Source organism: Amblyraja radiata, chromosome 1, assembly GCF_010909765.2.
Source record: "Amblyraja radiata isolate CabotCenter1 chromosome 1, sAmbRad1.1.pri, whole genome shotgun sequence".
NCBI lineage: Eukaryota > Metazoa > Chordata > Chondrichthyes > Rajiformes > Rajidae > Amblyraja > Amblyraja radiata.
In genome coordinates, this window is record NC_045956.1 from 129,531,272 (window position 1) to 129,559,058 (window position 27,787).

Genomic DNA, 27,787 nt, shown 5'->3' on the forward strand with positions numbered 1-27,787 from the left:
CACAAGATTGATCACTGGGATGGCAGGACTGTCATATGAGGAAAGATTGAAAAGACTAGGCTTGTATTCACTGGAGTTTAGAAGGAAGATGGGGAATATCATAGAAACATATAAAATTATAAAAGGACTGGCCACGCGAGATGCTGGAAAAATGTTCCCAATGTTGGGCGAGTGCAGAACCAGGGGCCACAGTCTTAGAATAAAGGGAAGGCCATTTAAGACCGAGGGGAGAAAAAACTTTTTCACCCAGAGAGTTGTGAATTTGTGGAATTTCCTGCCACAGAGTGTAATGGAGGCCAAATCACTGGATGGATTTAAGAGAGAGTTAGTTAGAGCTCTAGGGGCTAATCTAATCAAGGAATATGGGGAGAAGGCAGGTACGGGTTATTGATTGGGGACAGTCACCCATGATCGCAATGAATGGCGGTGCTGGCTTGAAGGGCCGAATGTCCTCCTCCTGCACCTATTTTCTATGTTTCTATGTTTCCATGTAACCCCTTCATCCAATTTGTTGCATTAATTACTATAAGGATCTGAACCAGCCTTAATTCCATTACATTTTAATGATAAAATCTAATTTTTTCAGCATTTCAGATCCAGATCCTCCAACATTGTGTGGCCATCCTGGAGACATATGAGTGGGCTTGCTAATAGGTGTAGAATGAATAGAAATTTGTTGCTATGAGCTCCTGTCCAACATAAAATGAATTGAGATGACCTAAACTAATTTCAAACACAACATGCACAAACCAATACAGACTTTCATCTCATTACTTTGAACTAATTTAAACTCATGACCTGAGCTGAAAGGTCAATATCTAATTCAATGCACCAGTCAGTGCTTCTTTTTATATTTTAATTTGTTATTCACTGGTTACTAAGCAAACATAACTATATGAGCCTTCTGGCATGAGCAGTAAGAATGATCAACAAAAAAATAGTAGATGAATTATGTTTAATTTCAGAACGGATCAAAATTATGCCACTTGTATATGTAAATTACACAAAGAAGCATGGCATTTTTGCTTCAGCAAATTCAAAGCTGCACAATGCAACTAGCTGAAATAGGCTGCTTGAAAATCAGTGAGACCAAGGAAGGAATAAAAGAGCAATTTTACAGAATTTAAATGAGACAAATGACACTTCTTGAAATCTTAGCACCCTGAGAATGGTTATGTGTTTCAGAATCATTTGATTGATAGAGGCACAACGTTGCCATAGATTCATAAATGAAAACAAAACCCTTTGAGTCGGGGATTAATATGATAAGCCAGAACTGAGTTTCTGGCAACCTCTATGGCTCTTAGCACCTATTGTACACAAGTGCTTCCATAGAAGCAAGATCTGCTGCAGTGGCATACAATGTAATTTCTAGTCCTAAATATGAACGTTGATCTTCTGAACTGTAAACAGCAAACTAATGCAGGTGGACAAATTTACAGGCTGTTCATTGTACTTTAATTATTTTTAGAGTTTAGAGTTTAGAAATACAATGTGGAAACAATGCCCTTCGTCCCACTGAGTGCCTGCTGACCATTGATCACCCGTACTAGTTCCATTTTATCCCACTCGCATCCTACAGACTAGAGGCAATTTACAGAAGCCAATTTGCCTACAAACCTGCTTGTCTTTGGAATGTGGGAGGAAACCAGAGAACCATGTGGCCACAGGGAGAACGTACAAACTCTGCACAGATAGTACCCAAGGTCAGGATCGAACCCAGGTCTCTGGTACTATAAAGCAGCAGCTCCACCACTTACTTATTTCCTTAATTGTGTTTCTCTGTTTCCCCTAAAAAATGAATGAAAATTACTCAGATGACACTTTGATAAACACAGCTAAATACATACACAGATGTTAAATATTCCAATCTTTTCTCAAGGAATAATGCATGTTGCATAAACTTCATGATTTATATTATTATGCTTCAGAAACATAACGCAACCAGATTTTAAACTGGAAAAACATAGAAATAAAAATCTCTATTTTACTCTTGTATAGAAAGTAAAAGCAATATTGGTGGACTTTCTGTAGCTGAGTAGGATTTATGTCTACTGTAAATATATGAGAGCTCCAGCTGTCAGTCACTTGTGATCAGCACTGGGCTATTGTCTAAAGCATTTATCAGTAACGATTGCCATTTCTTTTAATCATTCATTTATTTTCCTTGTACGGAAACAGCAGGGTAACAGAAGTCTGAGAAGGTTTTTAACAAAGCACTTTTCTAATTATGTCCAATTATGTAAAATTACATCTTGCATGCTTCATGGTTGTCACTTTGTTCTTATCCCAAATTCAATATATACTCTAATTCACAGATACTGCATAATGAATTTTCTCTGACATACAGATACAAACTAAACAAGTTGTTTAATTTGATCTTGGCTCCCTGGTGACTGAGTCAGTAAATGCTTTTCTATGTGGAATTCAATCAGAGATTCAGCTGAAGGTCTTGCCACTCTCACATTGCAATGAGATTTTTTAAAGAAAACATATCAATCATTCTTTCCATTCCTCATCACAGTTTAGTAACTCTTAATAAAGTCTGTTGATGTAGGCATCTAATGTGGGTAGCCCAGTTCTGAACCGATATTTATATAAAGGTTATAATTAAAATTAAATGTTGGTTTGACACTCTCTTATAGCTTGGTTTCTCTGATTGGTCTCATACCACAGGCTCAAATCCTTTTCAAAGACATTTCTCTAATCTGTGCAAAATAATTCCTCATATTCAATCTAACATTTGAATATCTCATATGCGTGCCTTCTTATTCTCAAGAAAATTCACAGGGGAGCATGGTGGCACAACGGTAGAGTTGCTGCCTTAAGCCCCTATCCCACTTTCACGACCTAATTGGCAACCTCTGCCGAGTTTGCCCTTGACTCATACTCGCAGCATGGTCGCAACTAGGTTGTAGGAGGTCGTAGGAGGTCTTCGTAACTCTTCCTCATGCTCGTGAGTGGTTTCCGCGTACTCGTGGCCTCAAGTAGGTCGTGGCGTTTTCTCCAGCTTGATAAAAAATGTTCACGGGTAAAAAAAAGGTCGGCATGGAAAAAATCGATACTTTGTACTCGTGGTTAGGTTGTAGGTAGGTCGTAGTAGGTCGTGATGGTAGTCGTAGGTAGCCGTAGGTCGATAACTGGCCGGAGAAAAAAAAATGCAAACATGACATCATTTTATCATGTGATCATTTCCACTCGTAGCTAGTCGTAGTTGGTCTTAGGTGTGGAAGACTGAGGTTGAGGGGGGTTGTAGGAGGTTGTAGACATAGTCGTAAGATGTCGTAGATATAGTCGTAAGAGGTCATAGACATAGTTGTAGGAGGCCTTTTACTTCGGCGAGTCAACACGACCTTGACATTTTTTTCAACTCGTCTAGAGTCTTCTAAACTCGTGGATTAGGTCGTCCAAGTGGAACAGGCCCTTAATAGTGCTCACAGCTCCAGAGACCCTGGTTTGATCCTGGCTATGTGTGCTTGTCTGTACGGAGCTTGTACGTTCTCCCCGTGATCTGCGTGGGTTTTCTCCAAGAACTTTGGCTTCCTCCCACACTCCAAAGAGGTACAGGTGTGTAGGTTAATTGGCTTGGTATAAATGTAAAAATTGGCCCTAGTGTAAGATAGTGTTAATGAGCAGGGATCGCTGGTCAGTGAGGACTCGGCGGGCTGAAGGGTTTGTTTCTGTGCTGTATCTCTAAACTAAACTAAACTAAAATGGTCAAAATCTGATCATGTTTATTTCCTTCCTCTTTAAAAGCGATCATGCAATATACTTCTAACTGTTCCCATAAAGGATTCCAACTGCTAGCAACCCTGGATACAATGAATTCTTCAATCTTTTCCTTTCATTCATTCAACTTTACAATTACTAAGCACAAGAAGACAAAAAAAACGATGAATGTTAGAAATAGGAAATGTGATGATGTCCAGCTCCAGGAAATACAAAATTGATTAAAAGATAAAGCCGATTAAAATATGAAAAGATTAATTGGAATTCTGGAAAACAAAACTTTATAAATATTAAATACTTCTGGATGTGTTTAAGGTGTAAGGATAATTGTTAGGAAAAAAAATGTTTGTATTTAAACTATTAACTATTTCATAGATGCCTTTTCTGTTTTTTTGGTTTCATAACTTTTGAAATATTGCATTCCAAAATCTTATTAAAAATACTGTTACACATTCAAACATAGAGCACTCTCTTCATTTTCCCCACAAATATTGAGGTTAATGTTGATATTAGCTACTGTCTAGTGGAACACCTCTCCCCGTGAAGCAAAATGGTAATCCACTGTCTGCCTCAGTATCTGTCCCTTTTTGTCTCATTCACTGAGAGCTGGTGGAAATTGTTATTTTTTTGTCCCTTTAATGCACTTACAAAAACACAACTTGACTGTATATTTATGTACTATTATGCAAAGCCTTGCAGTACAGCAGAAAAAAAAATCATTGGTCTTTGAAGCTCCCAAATCTACTATTCAAGAATGATTAATCCGTGCATGTGGGTGATATAAAAGATGACGAATATACAGGTGGATAATTTCCTTCATTTATACAAGGAAGTTGACTGAGAAAAATATATAAGGTTCCCAATGCTGACAACCTCAAGAGAAATAGGAGGAAACTGCATACAATAAGAAAACCTTAGTGAGGCAAACATTTATTTCTGACTCATATCTTTGAAAACTTGAAGTTCTAGTTACTCTGTGACCCTTGTTGAGTGATATCTTGCAGAGTGTGCATCAATTGTAATGCTCTTGTTCCTGCAGTCCAAACACAGATACATCCTCACAGGTCCCAGCATAACCAAAACTTCAGCAGGCTTGTTAAGAATCATAGTCATAGAGTCTTACAGCATGGCAACAGACCCTTTGGCCTAACTTGTCGACACTGACCAGCATGCCCCGTGTACACTAGTCCCACCTGCTTGTGATTGACCTATATCCCGTTAACCCTGTCCTATTCATGTACCTGTCTAAATGTTTCTTAAATGTTGTGATAGTACCTGCCTCAACTACCTCCTCTCAACCCTACACCCACCACCCACCATGCAGCTCGACCCATGCACTCAACACCCACCATGCAGCTCTACCCTACACCCACCACCCACCACCCACCATGCAGCTCGACCCATACACTCACCACCCACCATGCAGCTCGACCCATACACTCACCACCCACCATGCAGCTCGACCCATACACCCACCACCCACCATGCAGCTTGACCCATACACTCACCACCCACCATGCAGCTCGACCCTACACCCAGCACCCACCATGCAGCTCGACCCATACACCCACCACCCACCATGCAGCTCGACCCATACACTCACCACCCTTGTGTAAAAGTTAACTCTCGGGTTCCTATTAAATCATCCCCCCTCCCCCTCACTTTAAACCTATGTCTTCTGGTTCTTGATTCCTACTCTGGGCGAGAATCCGTGCGTCTACCCGATCTATTCCTCTCATAATTTTGTACACCTCTACAGGATCACCCCTCATCCTCCTGTACTCCAAGGAATAGAGTCCTAGCCTGCTCCACTTATCCCTATAGCTCAGGCCCTCGAGTCCTGGCAACATCCTCGTAAATCTTCTCTGCACCAATTCCAGCTTAATAACATCTTTCCTATAACATGGTGCCCAAAACTGAACACAGTACTCTAAATGCGGCTTCACCAACGTCTTATACAACTGCAACATGACCTCCCAACTTCTATATTCAATACTCTGATTAATGAAGGCTGATGTGCCACCCTATCAACCTGTGATGCCACCTTCAATGCACAAGGTGTATATGGATATACCTGATCAGATCCGGGAATTTATCTCCAATCATACTCATTAGATGCCACTTACTACTACAACAAAGCTAGTTATTCCATTTGTTGGGGTCACAATTTAATCAGTAGATATCCTCTAAGCAAAGACATCATTTATCTGGAGGTAATATAAAATGTAGTCAATATTAAAAGATATTTGTGGAAATTTCCAGACTTTTAATATATCTTTAAAAATTTCAATTCTGTTCCAAATGGATGAATCTAACATTAAAAATTCCTATGTGTGTTAATTGTTAGCATTAAAATAGTCACTTGACCAAGCTTGAGTGGACTTGCAGCTGAAGCCAGTGGTCACATGCCTGCAGCATCAAAATGGCACAAATTTGCAGTCACTTGCAGTAATTACTAGATTGCGGATATTTGAAAATATCTCACTGGGACAGCTGAGAGTGCACTGGAAGTCGGGTCTGTAGCATAGGTTTGGGGCATGGATGCTGGTACCTTATTTTCTGTCAGTCTTATTAAATTGCACCTACGTGTACTGTTGCTTCATTTTTAAGTTCAATTTCTCATTAATAGCAACTATCAGTTTAATGAATTCAAATGTTCACAACATGTTTTTTTTAAAGAGTTCGATATATTTTCTGAGTCTAACCATGAAGTAAAAGGTGTTGGCTATGTGAGCAAAACTGTCCCTTTCAAGTGTCCATTTTTTATCACTGGAGTTATATCTAACACAACAAATGTGTTTGGATCAGGAGAAGCTGCAAGCACGTGTCTTTTGGTCTGAATTCACTCCACTTCACCAAAACAAGTCAAACATTAATATTTATCACGGGGAAAAGATTAATACAACTGATGTTTAGTTAGCTGTAACACAGACAACTTGAAAGGGTTAACATCTGTAAATCTTCACCACAAGCACATGTCAAACTTATATTGTAGATGAGCTGCGAGGGGTAGCTTGTGTGCAAGGGTCAGGACTTGATTTTGAAACATTTATTACTAATTACGCTTTCCTCAAGATTGTTTAGCCTTTACAGGAATGAACCAGCTCATCCTGACTTACCGGCTCAGAGCTGATCCATTATCTGATGGCTGTGTGTCGAATGCAACTTCCTGAAATCCTGGACCACTTTTGTATTCTGTTTATTCCTTCCTGACAGGACCACCATCTCTCTTTTCTCAACTAGCACATGGCCTCTGTCAAGTTCAGCTGGTGACATGACCTTGTTACCCAACCATCAGTCACCATGGGGAAGGAAACCCTCATGTGACTGACAAATGAAAGCAGCCAGCTTATGATTCTTTTTTTTAACAAAATGCGCACTGAATTGTTTAAGAGATTAAAAAAAATGTTAACCTTTTTTGGTAAATACAGAACAAAATGTCCCGAGAGTGTCACTGTTCACTGTGTAAAAATTAGCTCATAAAACTAATATTACATTACGGATGCTTGCAAATGCCAAACTCATCTTATCACAGAATGAACCTCAACCTTCTTTCAGTATTTAATTTACTATTGAAATGTTGTTATTATATTTTCACTTCCATTGAAAAATATGAATGACCCAAACCTGAATGGAGAAAATAAGAAAGTGGTAAATATTTGTCTTCAGTGCCTGGGTGGGTAGCTGGCAACATTTACTTCCTGCCCATTTTTGATTCTGTTCACTTTCAATTGATTTTACAATTTTGTTATTAATGTCTAAGCCATTCATCCTTAAGGCTTCACAAAGGCAGCAAATAAGTTATTCGCATTACAAAAGCTGGAAGAATTTATGTCCGCCTATTTTGTCACTTTCCTTTAATTGGCTGCAACCTGCCAAATTCATCTAAACAGAATTCCATTGCTGCCTTGGCCAGGATTAATAAACTAACTCGGGTCATCTGATGTAATTGGGATGGTGAGAAAGGAAACTGTTTTATCATCATGTTTACACCATATCAAGCATAAAGGCCTGCTGTGGGGTTACCAACATGCCTGCATGATTTGGTAATGGTACACTCTAGTTTGTTACTCACAGTCCATTCACAGCTTGGTTTGGAAATAGCTCCATCCAATGCCGCAAGAAATTGCAGCGAATTGTGGACGTAGCCCAGAGCATCACACGGACCAACCTCCCTTCCATTGACTCCATTTATACCTCACGCTACGTCGGCAAGGCCAACAGCATAATCAAGGACGAGTTGCACCCTGGTCACTCCCTCTTCTCAAGAGCAGTCCTGAACTACTAATTACCTCATTGGTGACCCTTGGACTAGCTTTGATTGGACTTTTCTTGCTTTACCTCGCACTAAACAATATTCCCTTATCCTGTACAGTATCTATACACTGTAAATGGCTCGATTGTAATCATGTATTGTCTTTCAGCTGACTGGTTAGCATGCAACAAGAGCTTTTCACTGTACTTCGGTACATGTGACAATAAACAATAAACTCAATGAAATTAAATTAAACTAAACTAAACTAGAATACATTGATGATATTTTGCAGAAAACAATCATGGGGCCCTCACTATGTTGGCTGGCAGTCCAAGTGACAACAAGCTCAAAGATTGTGTTTTAATTATTTGGATTTTGGAGAACTAAGAATGCTTCGCCAAGTTGCTGCACCAGATTCTATCGCAACATTAAACAAACCATTCTCTGGCAAACCAGTGATCTCTCTTTCTCTGATCTATCAATATCATTACTGTACTGAGCTAAATGACTACTCAAGAGCATATAATTTCCACCCACAGCGAGAATGCCAATATAGCTGGCCATCAATCTGTATTATACCTCTTAAGATCCAAACAATTGGAAATCTGATGATGTACATCAAGTACTCCCTACACTATTCCTGACCTGTGCGTGTAGCTGTGAATTATTACTCATAACACCACGTGTTCTAATGAATTCAGTATCAGTTAATAGAGCTAACCCATAAGAAACATACCTGTATGTCAGCAGTTCTCCAAACATACTTTGCTGGAGATTCTACCTACAATTCCAAGCAAATGGATACAATGGGGCATCTTTGATTGTTGGAAGTAAGGAAAAGCTTTAAGATAATGTGGGAATTGATATTTAACTTTACAAGTGTTGTGTCAGAACAGACAAATTAGTTCAGCATGCTAGAACGAGAGGGTGGTGTTATACAAATGGCCACTATTTTGAATCTCTATTCATTGGAGTTGAAAATATCGACAGGAAAAACACTGTTGGCTCATATGGGGCCAAAATCACATTTTCGCATCGAAAAATTTGATTAAAGCCATCCCAAGAAACAAGCTAATATGTAAAATACACGACTTACATTTTGTTTTGTCCCATTCATGCGATCCGTCACGTTGTAGGCCTTGAGGGCGTTAGAAGTAGCTTTTTATTTTAATGTAATTATTAAATTGTCTCGTGATTAATTAAAAAAAAAAATTGTGAATGGAAGTCGGATTGATTTTTCTTCAGCAGCTAGCAGCCCGAGGAAATCCGCCTCCGATAAGCAGTAGAAAACGGCATTTTAATCCTGCCCCCCCCCCCCTCAAAGGCGCCAAAGTCACGCACACGGCCAGTGGCAGAACTGCAGTGCCGCTGAAGGTAAATTTTGTAACATCGTTACATAGATATGTAACCAGAGCACCCTGTAAACACCATAATAAACAATAAAAACAATTAACCTATAATAGCTAATATGAATGAATGAATGAATGAATGAATACGTTTATTGTCATTGCACAATACTGTGCAACGAAATTCCATTGCATCTCCTCCGGTTAAAAAATACAAACACGACAACCATTGACACATATGTACACTTATTAGTAAAAATAATAAATAAGTATTTAAAAAGAATTTTAAAAGAATGTTGCATTTCTTGGAATTACATTTTGCAATTCCAAGAAATGCAACATTCTTTTTAAATATATACTATAAACATATAGTATATTAGATTAAACTTTATTAATCCCCTTATTCAGGGGAAATTCTGATGTCCTTGCAGCACACTAATAAAAATACAACATAGCATTGAAAAAGAAGTTCAACACAAAATCATCCCCCCCACAGTGATTCCCACTGTGGGGGAAGGCACAAAGTCCAGTCCCCATCCTCTTGTCCACCCAAAGTCGGGCCTATTGAGGCCTCCACAGTCGCCGCCACGGTGCCCGATGTTCTCGCCGGGTGATGGTGCTCCGGCGTCGGGAGAACCCCCAGCGGCTTGGGGTGCCAGGAACGGCCGCCTTCCCACCGGAGACAGCGGCTTCCAAGCCAACAGACCGCGCCGGACGGAGCTCCGCACACTGGCGATCTCAGCAAGAGATCCCAGGCTCCGGGATGTAACGTTCAGCGTCGCAGCTGGCCGCTCCACAGAACCGCGGCTCCACAATGTTCTTATCGGCGGTCCCAGCATACTGGAGTTCCAGCGCGGCGACCCAGGCAAGGCATCGCCCGCTCCGCAATAGCGCTCCAGCGCTGCGCCGCCGCCAAAGCCGACGTTCTGCGCCGCCGCCAAAGCCGATGTTCTGGCCAGGTCCCCTCAGGGAAACGTCGCTCCAGGACCCGCTGGTAGGCCGCAAGGACAGGTCGAAGTCGCTGCTCGGAGGAAGGCAACCCCTCCGACCAGGTAGGGACTCGAAAAGCAGTTTCCCCCTTCCCCCCCACCACCCCCCACACATAAAAAGATTAGGCCCCCTGACTGTACACTCAACGTACTAAAAATAATAAAAAAGAAGGGAAAAAAAAACGGACAGCTGCAGGACAGGCAGCTGTTCAGGACAGCGCCTCCTCCGAACATAGTATATGTATTGTATACTAATGTAGGTATATTCTCTCCTAGATTCACTCTACTTCCCTTCTTAAATAAATGAACATCATTAGGTACTCTCCATTCCTCCATGACCTTACATGTGGCTAGAGAAGATGCAAAGATCTTACTCTACAATCTCCCTTTGCCTCTCTTAATAACTTGGGATAGATCCCATAAGGGCCTGGGTATTTATCCAACTTAATATGTTGGTCATGTTGGATGGACAGCGTAGTAAATTGGGCCAAAGGGCCTGTTTCCGCCCTGTATGACTATGACTCTTCAAGTTCTTCAAGAATTATAACAACAAAGGTAAAGTTTCCACTTGGTTGCAACTTTTACTTGGAATAATTAACATAAAATTGGCAACATTTAGTATTATGGTAATTAGTGCAGAAGATTATGGAAATTTATCAATTTTTCTGTGGCTATTAGTACTTTCTATAACTTGATTTCTGCCTTTAATTTCGTGTTGAAGGCATTCATGTGTACATTTTCTTAAAATTATTAAAATACAAGAATGATAAATTATGGACTACGGATGCACATTATGCTGATCAGCAAGTTAGATTTGTGTCAGTAGAACTGAAGCCAAGGGATTGATATGTTTTGAATGAATTTGTCATTTTATCTTCTTTATGAAGCATAATCCACGGTAGAAAATCAAGGTTACTTAAAAATATTCTCAAGTGTTCAATTCACAAATAATTATTTTATTATTATATAAAATAATGCTTGCATCTGGTTTAACCTAATTGTATAGTACATCAGATTCAGATTCAGATTCAGATTCAAACTTTATTGTCATTGTGCAGTGTACAAGTACAGAGACAATGAGATGCAGTTAGCATCTCACCCAGAAGAGCGAACATAGAACATAGACTTCTGCCTTCAGGTTTGATGATCGCTGTAGGATTCAATCTACAGTTTCTAGAGGGCATTAGTTTAAGGTGAGAGAGGGTAAGATTCAATAGGAGCCTGAGGGTCAAATTTTTAATGTGTAGGGTGGTAGGTACATTCAATGAGCTGGCAGAGGAAATAGTCGAGGCAGGTATAATTACTGAATAGGTACATGGATAGGGAGGGTTCAAAGGAAAATGGGCCTATTACTGCTAAATGTGACTCGCCTAGATGGGCCATCTTGGCCAGTAAGGACGTTGGGCTGAAGGGCCTTTTTCCTTGCTGAGTTACTCTATTATCTATGATTCTATGACTATGACTTAAACAAGTCCCAACTTAGTGATTGTTTTGGTCACCATACAATTTTTATACTGGAGCAAGATGAAGTGTACATCTAAAATATAAAAAACGGGTGAAATCCAATTTTTCAAATTGAACATTTTGGTACGGCACAAACTATTTAAACATTTGGTCAATTGCATTCTAAACCTTACTTCTCAGTTGGCCTGTTTCCATGCTATACCTCTAAAACTAAACCATTACAGGAAAGAGTTGGCTTTGTAGTGCTGCCACCTGGATTAGAGGGTGTTAGTTATAAGGTGAGGTTTGACAAATTTAGCTTGTTTTTGTCTGGCACATTGGAGGCTGAGGGGATACATGATAGAAGTATATAACATTATGAAAGGCATAGATTGAGTACATAGTCAGAATTTTTAACCGAGGGTGGAAATCTCAAAGACTAGTGAGCATAATTTTAAGATGAAATGGTCAAAGCTTAAAGACGGTATGGGGGAGAAGTGTTTTATTCAGAGAGTGATGAGTGCCTGGAATGTGTTACCATGATGGTGGTGGAGGCAGATATAATAGTGGCATTTCAGATGGTTTTAGATGGGCACATGGATGTGCAAGCAATGTAAAGGTATTGATCACACGACCGGCAGATGAGATTAGTTTAGTTCGACATTATGTTCAGCACACACATTGTGGGCCAAAGGACCTGTTCATGTGATGTACTGTTGTATTTTCTACGCTTGACATTATCATTCATAACTTTGCTACTCCTGTCAACAAGGGTAGCTTTTTCTCAATAATCATTGCGACAATTTTGAAATTTTCTGCTCACTTCAGTGTTCTGTGAATGAAATAAACACCTTGTACCAATTAGCTATGAGAATTAATAAAAATAAGAGCAGGGATTTGTAAATATACAGTTTATTTCCTTTTTGTATCAAATTTAAAAATGCAAAGTCTTATGCCAGGAAATTGCATGTGATTGCCTTTTTGACATTCATCTATTAAAGCCAGGGTGACATTAACTTTCACAAGTTAAATAATGGCATCCTCATTGTAAGATTAGACATTCAAGTGGTATGTGCAAATCTGCTGGTTCAGACTTTGACAGAAAGTGGATGCCACAGAAAGATTTATTTATTGACAGAAGTATTTCAAAAATAGTCAGCTACAGATCCATTTTATGAATCCTTTCTTCTAATTAGTTGTAAAACCTCCCTTCAAACAACCATTTTCAGTAAATGTAAATTTTGTTTAATGAGGGGCGAAATTAACGTAATCTGTACAAAGATAGCATTTACACTAAATCTATTTCCTCTGAATAATTTCTTACCATTCCCTTCTTTTTCTCAATCCCGATGGAAGACAATCGAAGAAAATTGCAAAAAGTGATGAACACTGTCCAATCCATCGTAGGTACTGACCTCCCCACCATCGAAGGGATCTTCAGGCGTCACTGCCTCAAAAAGGCAGCCAGCAGCATCAGAGATCAACATCACCCTGGTCACACTCTCGTTTCACTCCTGCCATCGGGAAGAAGGTATAATAGACGGAAAACTTTAATATCCAGGTTCAGGAGCAGCTTCTTCCCTACAACCACCAGGCTAATAAATACTACAATCTCCCAATATGCTCTGAACTACATAGAATTGGGAGCATTGTTTTGAGCATTGGTTTTATGTTTTTTGGAATTTTTTGAGGTACTTGACCTATCTTCTGGATTTTTTGAGAATTTAACAAGTAGAATGGATAAGGGAGAGCCAGTGGATATGGTGTATCTGGACTTTCAAAAAGCCTTTGACAAGGTCCCACACAAGAGATTAGTGAGTAAAATTAGAGCACACGGTATTGAGGGCAGGGTATTGACATGGATAAAGAACTGGTTGGCAGACTGGAAACAAAGAATAAGAATTAACAGGTCCTTTTCAGAATGGCATGCAGTGACTAGTGGGGTGCCGCAAGGCTCAGTGCTGGAACTCCAGTTATTAACGATTTAGACAAGTAAAATAAATGTAACATCTCCAAGTTTGCGGATGACACAAAGCTGAGTGGCAGTATGAGGGGGATGCAATGAGGCTGCAGGGTGACTTGGATAGATGGGTGAGTGGGCAGGTACATGACAGATGTAGTATAATGTGGATAAATGTGAGGTTATCCACTTTGGTGGCAAGAACACGAGGCAGATTGTTATCTGAATGGTGTCAGATTAGGAAAAAGGCAGGTGCAATGAGACCTGGGTGTCTTGTACATTAGTCACTGAATGTAAGCATGCAGGTGAAGCATGCAGTGAAGAAAGCAAATGGCATCTTGGCCTTGAATGGCGGTGCTAGCTCGAAGGGCCGAATGGCCTACCCCTGCACCTATTTCCTATGTTTCTATATATAGAATAATTCTATATTATATACAATGAACTTTATATTATATATATTGTATATTATATAACATTTATGGAATATAAGTGAAGTTAGGTAAGTTTAATAACTTTGTAGATGACACCAACATTCTGGGTTGCAGACAGTGAGGAAGGCTGCCAAAGTTTCAAGTGGGATTATAGATGGGCTACAGAACTGGGCCGAGAAAGGGCAGGTGTAGTTTAATCTGATCTTGAATGAAAGGGGCAAGTATACAGTTACTGGAAAGTCCCTTAACCGTGTTAATATGCAGTGGGATCTTAGGGTCCAAGTCCATAAATTGCTGAAAGAGGCAGCACAGGTAGCTAGAGCAAAGTGCGGGAGTAACTTAGTAGGTATGACCACTGCCTTCCACTCACTCAGCAATAATCCCAACATTATTAATAAACATGCAAACACAGAAGTGCCATTGTGCTCTGGCAGGCTGCACTCCACGGTGCTGAGGCGAGGCATCAGCGCTCAGACACCTCCTCATATCTACCCCTTGACCATGACCCCATAAACGAACACCAGACCATCATATCCCAGACTGTTTCAGCTCTCATCATCTCCAGCAATATCCCTTCCACTGCCTCTAACCTTATCATTCCCCAGCCATGCACTGCCCACATCTGTCTCCTTCCCAAAATCCAAAAACATGACTGTCGCAGTAGGCTGATTGTTTCTGCCTACTCCTGCCTCACAGAACTGATATTCAAATACCTCCATTCCAAACTGTTCCCTTGTCCAGTGCCTTCCAACCTACATCTGAGACACCTCACATGTCCTTCAACTCTTCAATAATTTTCAATTTCTAATCTGAGCCAATATCCATCATCTAAGTGAGTATGTGTTCCTGGGAAAATGTGGGAGTATTGTGTATAGTTCCAGTGGGTGGCACAGTGGCACAGCGGTAGACCTGCTGCCTTACAGTGCCATATTTGTAGGGGGAAAGGATTCAAAGTGTACCTGTGGTAGATTGGATCAGCCATAATCCTAATGAATGGTAGAGCAGGCTTGACTAGCTGAGTGCAGACTTGTACATATTTCTTATCATCTATGGAAATTCAAACAAACCCCTATTTGATTTGGAACTGGCTTGAGGTCAATTTATATGAATATGTTTTTAAAACAGCCAGATTACACAATGGAAATTTATTTGCATCAGAGAGGAAATGTGCGTAGGTCTATCTCCAGCAATATTGTCAGTAGCACACCTCACATGTTTTAATTTTAAAGTACTCTATCGCCAGTGGTGTTCACACACATTGGTATCAATGCCAACTATTTATTCTGTTACATGTGCTTACCTTTTTTAACTTAAAGTGATAATGCTCTGCTACTGTACCAGGACTGGTGCTTTTAAAATGAATGGTTTGATTGTACACATTATATTGACCCCAGCCAAATTTTATTTTTCAAAAGTTTGAGGTATAATGAGCTGAAATATCTGCCATTTCATTTGTTGCCCCACATAAACAAGGGAAGCAGGAAAGGCTGACCAAATCGGGATACTTGGGTTAACACTGCACACTTTAAAAAGGAAAATAAACTCACCTCAAAACTCCATGTATTACATTTTAGTAAAGAAAAATTCCCCAGAAATCTGTTAACCTAAAAGAGATGACACTATGAGGTAAGAATTCCTTTGATCTCAACATGTAAATGCATTTGTAAAAAAAAAAACTTACTTATCTGTATTTAGCTGAAACCACAATTGCATTCTTTCAGCATAAGTTTAGTGGAATAAATCTGATATGTTACGTTTTTCATTATACACAGTAACAACAAGGAACACTTATTCAGGTTTACTGGCCCTCTGCAATTAGATAAATGTAGTTTTTTATTTGTTTTCTAATGGCAGTTTGCTTCAATAAACAAGTTGATGACATTCCTTGGAGGAGGAGCCATCTTGGTGAACGGCTGCTAGCCAGCAGCCGTCCATTTTAATTCATTTTTTTAATAGTTTTTAGTGAGTCCTGTTTTTTGTTTGTAGGGGATATGGACTTTTTAATGTGGGGGTAGGTGTAAACTTTATTTCTAGGTCCCTACCTGGTCGGTGTGGCTGCCTTTTCTCCGGGCTGCCCGTCGACCCGTGCTCGTGGCTTGGAGCACCGTTTCCTGGCGGGGACCGTCCCAGCACCTCGGCCTCGGTGGCGGCACAGCGCTGGAGCGCTATCGCGGAGCGGAGTGGAGCGGGCGATGCCTTGCCTGCGTCGCCGCGCTGGAGCGACGCGCTGGAGCTCTGGTGAGCTGGACCGCCGAGAGCAACATCTCCGGGCTGCGGGTCTGCGGAGCGGAGAGGCGGCGTGCGGAGAGGCGAGGCGGCGCCGACTTTAACATCGGGAGCCTGGGAGCTCAAAACCGGCGCGGCCTTGTCAGCTTCGGCAGCCGCGGTCTCCAACCAGGAAGCGGCTGTTCCAGGTGACCCAGCCGCCGAGAGGACTCTCCCGATGCCGGGGCAAGACCACCCGGTGAGAACGGCCAGGGACATCGGGCCTCCGTAGAGGCAATTGCGGTGGCCTCAATAGGCCTGACTTTGGGGTGAACTTGGGGTGGGGACTGGACATTGTGCCTTCCCCCACAGTGCTATCCACTGTGGGGGGATGATTTTTTTGTCTAATTGTAATCCTGTAAATCTGTGTCCAAGATGGCTGCCGTGAAGAGAAAGTGGACGCTGGCGCGCTTTGGCTGCCGCTGCTCTCTCTTCACACTGTGTTTTTGATTTTCTGTTTTTGGATTGAATTCTGTTTTTAATTTGTGTCTGTGATGTCTTTATTACTTATTTTATTCCGATTATATGTTTTTATTCTGATTAATCTATGTAAGGTGTCCTTGAGATGTCTGAAAGGCGCCCATTAAATAAAATTTATTATTATTATTATTATTATTCCAGATTAAATTTAAAATACTTGTATCTGTCCAATTGTTTTGAACAATCGGAATAGGTGTAAAACACACTTCCAACATCACTAATGTACATCAAAAAAATAACTTTCATTTATAGAATTGGAATCTTATTCCTTTAAGTATATTAATCAAAATGTCCCATAGTACTTCATTGTCCCTTGAAATGCATTTGTTCGTATCACGGAAAATGCAATTGCCAAGTTGAAAATTACAAGGAAAAAGCAAAGGGAAAAACATCTCAATATATCATTATGCTCAGAGTTTATGTTTGGTACAACGCACACCTCTGAATAATGCCATGACTCTTTTACCATCCACCCTGCAGAGCAGTTTGACATCTCTTCCAATAGATAGCATACCAGGTAGCGTGAGCATCCTTCAGGCACTGATGTATTAACGGACTTACATGCTTAAGACCTTAAGTGAGCCTTGAACCCACGACCTTCTCTTCCAAAGGCAAGTGTGTTACCACTAGATCAAGGCTGGTGCTATGTAAAGAAATTATGAAGCAGTGAAAAAATCGCACAAAAAAGGACATTCCTACTCTGAATTTGGCTGTAGCTTCTACATCCTGTGAAATGTACTTGGGTGAGGTCATCTCTCTGCCTGGAGACTGACAGAAGCAAACAAACTCTGTTCTTTGAAACTGCGCCCAGCACGTATCACTTAATGAACTACACACAGCAAACCTTTCTAATCGCTTGTTTTATCTTGATTTCCCTGGTACTTGTTGCTGCAGATAAAAGTGAAATTGTTCAATACCTGGAGTTTAGAGAGGAATTGGCAACTGCTGGTGCATGCGCTTGCAGGTATTTTTAGTGAGTTTTGATGGAAAGGCTGTAATCTGATCAACGGTAAACACAATCATGATAACAGCTTTGCTGCTACTGCTGGCGCTGGGGTATTGATTCGGTACTACCAAGGCTGTTTGATGTCGCCTTAGAGCATTCAGGCAGGAAAAACAATTATTGACTGATTTCACCATGCGTACAATGTGCAGAGGAGAGGCTGGTGGCAGAGATATGCAGAAATAGTCTTTTTGTTCGCTCAGACAGTAACTTGACACAGGAGCCAGTGCAGCTGCTTTAATTTATGTCCTTCAACTCCGTGAAACATGATAAAAGATTACACATTGCATCGGTTAAAAGACTTAACACTTTAAAGAGCATAATTACGAAGGGAAAAAGCAAACTGACAGAAAAAGGACATGAAAGTAATATGTCAAATGCCAGCAAAGGTAGCCAATGTGATCGTTAGAAGGGCTGTGTCGAGACCTGAGAGATATACCTTTTTGCTTTATAGTTAATGTAATAGTTCAAGTCCTCATAATATATAACGTCCATTTAATTTTTCCAATCCCATTCTACTGTTTAAAAACATTTCATATATGACTTGGTTTGTCAGCTACAGGCTGTTTGTCGCACCATGGTATCTGAGTCAGAAGGTCATGGATTCTCCATCTCCAGAGACTTGAGCACACAACTCCAAGAAGGCATGCTAGCACAGTACCAAGGGAGTATCTGTCTCCCTGCACTGTTCCAATGGATAGGAAAGATGATGAAACTATGAAGAAGGGGCTCGACCCGAAATGTCACCCATTTCTCCTCTCCAGAGATGCTGTCCCGCTGAGTTACTCCAGCATTTTGTGTCTACCCACTGTTCCAATGGATAGGAAAGATGATCAACAAATCAATGAGTCTGAAGAAGGGTCTCGACCCGAAGCATCACCTATTCCTTTGCTCCATAGTTGCTGCCTCACCTGCTCAGTTTCTTTTGTCCACCTTTGATTTTTCCAGCATCTCAATCTTTGTATGCTGTGTATGACAACTCCCCCCCCCCCCCCCCCCCCCCCCCCCCCCACCCCCCTTCTCCTCATCTACTGTCTGTACAGAGTTTGTACATTCTCCATGGGACCATATGCATTTTCTCCGGGTGCTCCTGTTTTCTCCCACATTCCAAAGATGTGCAGATTGGCTCCTTGTGTGTAGGGTAAAGGTACTAGTGTACAGGTAACCATTGGTCAGCGTGGACTCAGTGAGCCAAAGAGCCTGTTTCCACGCTGCATCTCTAAACTGAACTAAACTACTGGAAAACATTGTGCTGAAACTAAATCATCTTGCAGAGGCACCTCTTTCAACATTAAAACAAAATGCATGTGAAGCCTGGGTAATCATGCTGCCAGTCACACAGAGCACACATTTTTATGTTAGTTAAAACTCTGCGACTGGCTCCCAGAATATTTTGCAATAATACCTATACAAAGATGCCAAAAACGGGTATTTTTTGGTCATCACTGGCAATTTGAGATCACCAGCTCCAGCAAGTGGCTGGTCTTATTATAGTGTACTGCACCTATCGCAACACTCCAGAGAAACTCATCAAGGATGTTTATCATCCCCCTGTATACCCTGTGGTGCTTCTAAAAAGCAAGAATTATCTGCAGTTCTGCTCCCCCCAATACTGCTGCAAGTTACGGCTTCCTGCTGCCCCATGGCCTTTTCCGTTTTCGCTTCCAGATGTTGATTATGACTCTACTCTGAATCCCATATTATAGTTGCGTGCATAATACCCACAGACTAATGGGCCGAGCTCACATGAATATCTTGGTCGACATGGGCGTGTTTGGCTGAAGGGCCTGTTTCCATGCTGTATAAATCCATGACCCTGTAACATTATGACTGAATTGCCATTTCAGTCAAAAGGAGGCACAACACAGATGATTGTTTGAACACGGAGACATAAGAGTCTGGAGCTGCGAGAATCAAATTGCTGGAAGAGCTCAGTGGGTTAAGCAGCATCTGTACAGGGAAATAAATTGTCAATGTTTGGGGTCAAGACACATCCAATTTCCTGAATCAGAGTTTCAATTCAAAATACTGAGTTTCTCCAGCAGCTTGATTCTTTGTTAGTCATTTGAACAGTGTGAGAATTGAACAGTTTACAAGCTTCTCTCCAATACCTATTAATGTGTTCCCATTCTTTTATGAAACCTCTTGGTCCATCTGAACAGAAACCTTTCACACCATTGCTCATATGAGCAGCTGTGAGATTGGAGAATCATTGACAAATGAGGCTGTTTCAGCTCTTCACACACTGGTCTCACTGGCAATATCCAAAATGCTCATGAGTTCCGACTCGAAACGTCATCTATCCTTTTTGTCCAGAGATGCTGCCTGACCTGCTAAATTACTCCAACTGAGTTACCTTGTGTCTATGATCAAGCATAAGCCCATGCAAACATAGTTGAATTACCATGCACCTATTAATTTTTCTCTTGATGACCAATGACATTGATAATGCCACTTGCTTTCCCCTACTGAAAATGAGGGCTGGATTCCCATATAGGCCCACAGGAGGTCAGACTAAATGAATGAGTTGGTGGGTTGGTGTTGCATTTCCACTTGATTTCACTTTCAGCATGTTTCAACTTTCTGCCCACTTCCATACTCACCTCTTTGTTGTATAAATAAAATGCAATAATCACACATTGGAAAGCAAACACTTGAAATTCCTATGTGATCTCTCAATCATCCATTTAATGCAAATCATGCAGAAAAGCATGTATGTTACCTTCATTGTTGTTTTTCAGTAGTGTCCAGTGACCAACAATCAAGAGAACCCAAATGGAAAGTCTGTTCCAAAGTATTGTCAACTCTCTGAAATTATTCATGATTTCTCAGTTTTATTGGCTGCATTTTGTGTGGCTATTATAAACTGAATTGCTCTGATATAAGATGCTTTACGCAGACTTATTTATAGATAGACCTCCATTTGGTGATACAAACACTATAACTTGGATGAGGAGGTTGGACAGTGGTGGAGAGATTGGAGATGCGATGGTGAGAGAAGGGCTGGGGATGCAGATTGGTGGTAGAATGAGGTATTGAACATGATTTTAATACAAAAGACAAGGTGGGACCCGTTGGGTCCCAGTCACATGGGACGCCTGGTCCCCCAACGCTAACCCATTCCCCAACACAATATTCCACCACACACCCATTCCCCCAACGCAACCCATTCCTCCAAAGCAATTTTCCACCACTCACCATAGCCCCTAATTGCGCAGGCACGGCTCATTTCCTCTCATCCCCGAACACTCCCTCCCACTGCTCTTCTTGTGTGGGAGGGGAGGAGGGGAGGGGGGAAGGCAGGAGGGGTGTGTGGCGTGGGGGGGGGGGGGGGGGCATGTGGGCAGGGGGTAGTTGTGGGGGGAGAGAGGTGTGTGGGCAGACGGAGTTAGCTCGGAGAAAAGACGTGGGGGAGAGGGGGGCATCACGGGGGAGAGGGAAGGGGGAGGAGCAACTGAGGGGGATCAGAGGGGTAGTGGCTGGAATTGGCGGTGCGATGGGGACTCACAGCGGGTGCTGGTCACTGGTCGTTCTCCATTTGGCGACATCAGCAACATCTCCGACTCTGGGCTGGTCTGGGTATCCCACACTGGGCTGGGCAGGGTCTCCGAAGCTGAGCTGTTTGACGCTGAGTTGCTTGGCGCTGGGCTGCTTGGGGCTGGGCTGCTTGGGGCTGGGCTGCTTGGGGTCCCTCCAAAAGTCCAGTTAGAAATCTCCGCCGGCCATCCTCAGCTCCACTAAAGACGCGATGGCGCAGGAAGGGGCAGACCGTCCCGTGGAGTAACAGGGGAAGAGACTAACACACGCACCGCTGACTGGCAGTGGAAGAGTTCAATCTGCGCAAGCGAGGCTTTTAAGATTTTTAAATCTCGCTAACTTTTCCGACATTCAACCGATCCTTGGTGGACTTGCAGCACAGGAGAACGGGCTATTGCAAATCATTTTTGCACAAATAGAAAGACCAGCAAAATGGACAATAACAAGATCAGAGTTTTAGTTATGTACTAGACTAAGTATCACACGGGAGGGCTGGTCCCCCAACGCAATATTCCACCTCGCCACCAATGCCAATATTGATGGCCAGTGGGGAGGGGGGGGGGGGTAGTGGGAGGCTTTCTGGAGCGCTAGTATGGATGTTGTGGGCTGAAGGGAATGGTTTCCAGGGGGATAGTATTGACATTGTGGGCCGAATGGATTCTTGGATTGGCGGCTCAGTCACTCAAGCCCGTTATGCTGGCAGCTCACTCACTCACGGCTGGTGGGCTGGCTGTTGAATCATGGCCATTCCTTGAAATTCCATTTCAAGCAGGGTGCAAGGCCACCAAATTCAAGTGCAGTTTCTTACCACTTCAAGCAGGATGCAAGCCCACCAAATTCAAGTACAGTTTCATACCATGAAGTAGGGTGCAAGGCCACTAAAGACAGCGAATCATGATCTCTCCCTCCTCCACCTTGCAGAGACTGAGCCACGCCCACACTTCTGGGTTTTATAGTCCCTCCCACCAGAAGGGGCGTGGCTTTCATGGCGTGATTGACAGGAGAGAGAATCTCAACATTTTAAAAACACTAATAACCCTTTTATTTTTCATCGATGGGAATAATCCTCCTGATGAGTGGAGGGGGACTCTGAGTAAGATGCCAAAAATCACAGCCGTACGTGGTAGCGTTTTTTTCCTAAAATCAATATAAAGCTCATACAGGAAGTGGTCAATATTAGCCTTTTAATTACATAGACGGCAAGGCTACATTTAATTAGGCAAGGCAACTTTAATTTGGCAATGCAACTTTAATTAGGCAACACAGCTTTAGCATTTCCAAACCAAAGTCAACACAGCTTTAGCATTTCCAAACCAAAGTCAACACAGCTTTAGCATTTCCAAACCAAAGGCAACACAGATTTAGCATTTCCAAACCAAAGGCAACACAGCTTTAGCATTTCCAAGCCAAAGGCAACACAACTTTAGCATTTCCAAACCAAAGGCAACACAACTTTAGCATTTCCAAACCAAAGGCAACACTGATTTAGCATTTCCAAACCAAAGGCAACACAGCTTTAGCATTTCCAAGCCAAAGGCAACACAACTTTAGCATTTCCAAACCAAAGGCAACACAGCATTAGCATTTCCAAACCAAAGGCAACACAGCTTTAGTTTTTCCAAACTATATTTTCAAACTGCATTAACGGCACTGACAGGTCAGTAAAACCACTCACAGTTTAGTAGACATGTGTTCAGTGTTATTCACAGCTCAGACTGAGAGATATGACCCTCTTGCTTCCCCATCTTGCAGAGACTGACTGAGGCACTCAACACTTACGAGTTTTATAGTCCCCCCGCAAGGGGCGGGGCCATCAGGAGAGAGAATCTCAACATTTTAAAAAAACGAATAACTTTTATTTTTCATCGATGGGAAAAATGCTCTTGTCCTGCGCAGCGGAGGGGGACTGAGTAAGAAGGCCAAAAATCACAGCTGTAAATGGCAGCCTTTTTTCTGAAATCAATATACAGAACAACAGGAAGTGGTCAAGATCAGACATTTAGTAATTAAGATATAGAAGATAGATAGAATAGAGAGATATAAAATATAGAATAGATAGATATAGATCAATGGCTAGATAGAAGATAGCGATAGATAGATAGATAGATAGATAGATAGATAGATAGATAGATAGATAGATAGATAGATAGATAGATAGATAGATAGATAGATAGATAGATAGATAGATAGATAGATAGAAATAGAGAGAAGATAGAATATAGAATAGAATTGAATAAAATAGAATAGAAGAAGATAGATATAGATAGAATATAGATAGATGTAGGATGAAAGAAAAATGATATGCTGATGGTAATATTGAGCAGAATCATAGAATAATTTGACTAATCATAAATTAGTCATGTTCATGATGTGCAGAAGTCCTGAATAGGAATATGGTTAGGATTTGAAATAAGATATTGTAGATGCTGAGTTTACAACGAAAAATGAGTTCAAATTGTATCAAATATAAATAAGCCAAATAGGGTTGCATTAGTGCAGGGAATAGAGGGATATTGATCATGTATAGGCAGATGAGTTGAGGTAAGCTTGGCATCATGTTCGGCACAGAAAGTGTGGACTAAATGGCCTGTTCCTGTGCTGTACTTTTCTATCTTCTATGTTTTATTAATAAGAAAAGGTGAATGGTAATACTTGGAATACAGAATAAGAGGAAATTATTAAGTATCATGCAACAATGTAATGATAGCATTACATTGCTATCAATGTTGGGACTGGGGAAAGTCGTGAGTGGGGAATATGCACATGAACAATGGGTCAATATGTGGAAAGGAGAAGCTGTGAAGAAATAGGAGAATAATTGGTTTACTACATAATCACTAAATATCATTGATATTTTTTCTTTAGAATGAAACAGAGACCATCAGGAAAATATAAAATGCAATGTCAGGTTTTGTTTTGATAACTTAATTGAAAAGATCGGGACATCACAAGACAGGGTTACAGTTTGGTTTGTTTAAAAAAAACATTCCACCTGTTAATGCAATATAATGAACACAATAGCAGTGGTAGTTGGTGTTTAGTTTCCACTTTGGGTAATTGTCCTCACTGTAGGTGTTATGATGTTCATGTAATAATAATAATAATAATGGATGGGATTTATATAGCGCCTTTCTAATACTCAAGGCGCTTTACATCGCATTATTCATTCACTCCTCAGTCACACTCGGTGGTGGCACTACATGACTATATCATGAAGCATGGAAATAAGTTATGTTCCAGTGATACGGTTTTGTAGCAAGGTTTACCTTTGCTTGTGAAGCGTCTAACATAAAGTGTAAGCAAGTGGAACAGGTAGGTGATATTGAATGTCGGCAAATTGGTGGTTAGTACAAAAAAAGACACAAAATGCTGGAGTAACACAGTGGTTCAACATCTCCAGAGGACATGGATAGGTGATGTTTTGCAGGGGCGGGGGTGGGGTGGGGTGGTGCAGGGGCGGGGGTGGGGTGGGGTGGTGCAGGGGTGGGGTGGGGTGGTGCAGGGGTGGGGGTGGGGTGGGGTGGTGCAGGGGTGGGGTGGTGCAGGGGCGGGGGTGGGGTGGGGTGGTGCAGGGTGGGGTAGTGCAGGGGTGGGGGTGGGGTGGGGTGGTGCAGGGGTGGGGGTGGGGTGGTGCAGGGTTGGGGTGGGGGTGGGGGTGGGGGTGGGGGTGGTGCAGGGGTGGGGGTTGGGGTGGGCAGGGTGTTTGTGTGTGGTTTGGTGTGGTGCAGGTGGGTTGTGGGGGTGTTGTGGTGCATTTGTGGGGGGTGTTGCGGGATGTTTTGTGGGTGTTGTCGGGGTGGTGTGTGCAGGCGGGTGGGGTGGTTGTGGTTCAGGGTGGGGGTGGGGTGGTGCAGGGGTGGGGGTGGGGTGGTTGGAGTTAAGAACACACAGATGATTTCTAACTAATTTCAAATGGTAACAGTTATGTTTTTTTCATAGATTCCTACGAATCATTTACCAAAGTTAGACATGGAAAGTGGACTCTGTGGGGAGGAAATGTTGACTGCAAGTAGTTCTAGATTCAGAACCAACATTTTTCAAAATAAGTTGAGGAGAAAAGCTAAACGGTTTTTGTTTACTACTTTGAGTCTGACAAATAGTTTCAATGAAAAGATATCAGATAGACCTTCTTGAGAATGAAACCATGGAAAGCAACTGGTCTAGATGGAATTCCTGCTGCATCCTGGGACAGCGGATCAGCTGGCAGAGGTATTCAGATCCCCACCTGTTTTAGGAAGATGACCATCATCCCTGTACCAAAGAAACGGCTTCCATCCAGTGACTCTGATATCCACCACTATGAAGTCTTTCGCGAGATTGGTGATGGTGCATATTAACTTCAGCCAGCCTTGATCTACTGCAGTTTGCTTACCGTCACAACATTGTCATACATCTCAGACAGAACAATGAAATTGTTACTTGCAGCAGTATAACAGACTATGTTAATATAATACTCTGTAAACCACCCACCGCTGCCACTGGGTCCTCAACATTCTGACCCACAGACCACAATCAGTGAGGATAGGTGACAGCATCTCCTCCACAATAATTCTCGACACTGGTGCCCTGTAAGGTTGCGTTCTCAGTCCCTTACTACATTCCCTATACACTCACAACTGAATTGCCAAATTTGCCTCCAACTCCATCCACAAGTTTGCAAATGACACCACTGTGGTAAACCGGATATATTGAATAGAGACAGAGTACAGGAATGAGAGAGAGAATTTACTAATATGGTATCAGGCCAACAACCTCTCCCTCAATGTCAGCAAGCCAAAGGAGCTAGTTATTGGCTTCTGGAATTGTGATGAAGGACATGCCCCAATTTGTTCCTCAGTGGTAATGTTGAGAGCTTCAATTTTCTTGGTGTTAATGTTGCTAATGATCTGTCATGGACCAACCACATTGATGCAACACCAAAGGAGGCACACCAACATCTCTACTTCCTCAGGTGACTGAGGAATTTCGGCATATTTCCAATGTCTCTTAGAAATTTGCACTAGATGCACCATCAAAACCATACTGTTGGGTTGCATGACAACTGAGTTTGGGAACAGCTTTGCAAAAGACCACAAGAAATTGCAAAGAGTGGAGGATGTACTTGCTGTTACCTTCCCTGTCCCTTTTTGTCTCTTCATCTCTGACCTTTGTCTATCAACAAAACCCTTTTACTATCCTAATTCCTCTATACCCTTCATGTCCATATCTTTCTCTCCGTACATATTTTTTGTATTTATTTGTTCCATTCTACTTGCATTTCACATAATTTAACTCTTCTCTGTACTGTTCTGATTGTTTATGTGTGTTTTATATATATGTGCGCGTGTGTGTATTTATTGAACTTTTTTTTGTTTATTATATTGATTTTTGAGTACTATGTTTACATGTGTAAGAAAGAACTGCAGATGCTGGTTTAAATCGAAGATAGACACAAAATGCTGGAGTAAATTAGCGGGACAGGCAACATCTCTGGAGAGAAGGAATGGGTGACGTTTTGGGTCGAGACCCTTATTTTACATATTCTGTTGTGTTGCTGCAAGTGAGAATTTAATTGTCCTGTCTGGGATGTATGCCAATAAAACACTCTAGTGTCTTAACTCTTGACTTGTCCCTTCCCTTTCCATTTCTCAGTCTGTTATTTGTATGCTATGTGCCTCTTGCTGTGCCTGATATCTCGTTGTCTCTGCAAGTATTTCTATCAACTCCAGTTGATAAAAGGTAAGGAGGGGAAAGAAATAAAAATAGTATATCCATGAGTTCGCCCCTTCGTGCCATTCCAAAGGCTTTCTCCCACATGCACACAAATATTCTCATAAACATTTGTCCTACTATATCGTCTTTCAATTGAAACCCTACGCACCCCTATGACATGCTGAATGGTCATCAACCAGCTTTCGCAGTTGCTGGCCCCGTCTCACCAAACTACCAGTGTTGTCTGTTAACTGTACACGTGCACACAGCTACACACACTTACACACACTTTTTATATCTACCTCTTCAGCTCACTGCCCTGTTCTATGATACTTTGTGATTCCTTCGCTGAATAATCCTGAATGTTCAGCATGGATGAGTTGGGACGAAGGGCCTGTTTCTGTGTGGATTACCTTTACAACTCCATTTGCAAGATGGTTTAATATAACCTGCAGCTAAAGAAGGCAACGTGGAAGGTGACAGTAAAATTATTCTGGGAACTGATGGGTTGTGGTAAGTTGTGGGGTTGCGGTTGGGTGGTGGGAATCTATGAAAGTAAATGTGAGGCACACACAAACAAATAAAGCAAAATGCAGAGAGGTTAGGAAATCTGGAATGTTTGAAAATAGAAAGCTTGACTCAATAATGGTTAGCATGA